This window comes from Trichechus manatus, unplaced genomic scaffold, assembly GCF_000243295.1.
Source record: "Trichechus manatus latirostris isolate Lorelei unplaced genomic scaffold, TriManLat1.0 scaffold00180, whole genome shotgun sequence".
Lineage (NCBI taxonomy): Eukaryota > Metazoa > Chordata > Mammalia > Sirenia > Trichechidae > Trichechus > Trichechus manatus.
In genome coordinates this window covers 2,220,187-2,221,641 of record NW_004444116.1, presented here as the reverse complement: position 1 = coordinate 2,221,641, position 1,455 = coordinate 2,220,187, and the positions used below count along the sequence as shown (strand labels likewise).

Below are 1,455 nucleotides of genomic sequence, written 5' to 3'. Positions count from 1 at the left end.
GCAGCAGTCAAGAAATTAAATGAAGTATTGCACTGGGCAAATCTACTGCAAAAGACCTCTTTCAAGGGTTAAAAAGCAAAGCTGTCACTTTGAGGATCAAGGAGCGCCCGACCCAAGCAATGGTATTTCCAGTCATCTCATATCCATGTCAAAACTGGACAATGAATAAGAAAAAGCAAAGAATTGATGCCTTTGAATTATGGTGTTGGTGAAGAATATCGAATATACCACAGACTGCCAGAAGAATGAACAAATCTGCCTTGGAACAAGTACAGCCAGAGTGTTTCTTAGAAGTGAGAATGGTGAGACTTGGTCTCAAGTACTTTGGGCATGTTAGCAGGAGAGACCAGTGCATGGAGCAAGACATCATGCTTGGCAAAGTAAAGGGTGAGAGAAAGAAAGGAAGACACTCAAAGAGATGGATTGACACAGTGGTTGCAAGGATGGGCTCAAACATAGCAATGATTGTGAGGATGGGTCAGGACTGGGCAGTGTTTTGTTCTGCTGTACACAGGGTTACTATGAGTTGGAACAGACTCAGCGGCACCTAACAACACTTAGAGATTGATGGTGAGAAAGGCAAGGCTAAGTATAGAAAGTGAAGAGAGAGGCTGACTAACTGCAGATGGAAGATACTTAAAAACATGAATAGAACAAGACCTCCAAGGCAGACTATGTAGAGTGGTCTGCGCGAGAAAGAAACCTAGAAAGAAAGAGAATGAAGACAAGAGAAAATTCCATCCTAGGACAAGAGAAAATTCCATCCTAGGACTTTCCGTGGAAGTGGTTTAAAAAAAAAGAAAGAAAAGCAGGCATTTGGATGGAGAGTAGATTTTGGAGAGGACTGACGGGGATAGAAGGAATCTGGGAGCTGAAACAGTAACATTTAGTCTACAATTCAGTTAACTTTCTTGAGCATAACTGCAAGAAAAGAAAAGGATCCAGTTTAAAGATTATAGAAATGATAGAGTTAACAGAATGGATTTCCTACTGACCAAAAGAAAGCTTTTCAAAGAAATACAGAAAATGGGTATCATATTTCCTAGGGAATCACAAAACAACCACAAGCATTGCCTGGGGATGTAGCTCAGTGGTAGAGCACATGCTTTGCATGTATGAGGTCCCAGGTTGAATCCCTGGCTCCTCCACAGCTGCTTCACCTTTTTGATCTCCAACACTCTTTCTATCATAGAATAACTTCGGTAATATGAAGTTGGCTGGCCAATTTCTCCACTTTTTATTATCTCCCCACGCCCAACACTAATTACTTGCTCACACGGAATATAAGCATGGCTGCTGCGACAGCAGAAGTAAAAAATAAGAGAAGAAAAGGAAATAACAGTCTTACCCACATCCCCAAATGCCATCAAACTAGCTACCTTTTTCACTTAGACTACCATTTTGCAATATTACCTAAGAGAGAGAAGACACAAACAAAAAGAAATACATGTACAA

At 40.8% G+C, this 1,455-nt stretch overlaps 1 non-coding gene across 1 annotated transcript; it reads left to right on the top strand.

Annotated features, from left to right (window-relative positions):
- Positions 1–1,076: 1,076 nt before the first annotated feature.
- TRNAA-UGC (transfer RNA alanine (anticodon UGC)) lies at positions 1,077–1,148 on the top strand. The gene has a single exon. It is a non-coding gene; the product is annotated as a tRNA-Ala (tRNA).
- Positions 1,149–1,455: the final 307 nt, after the last annotated feature.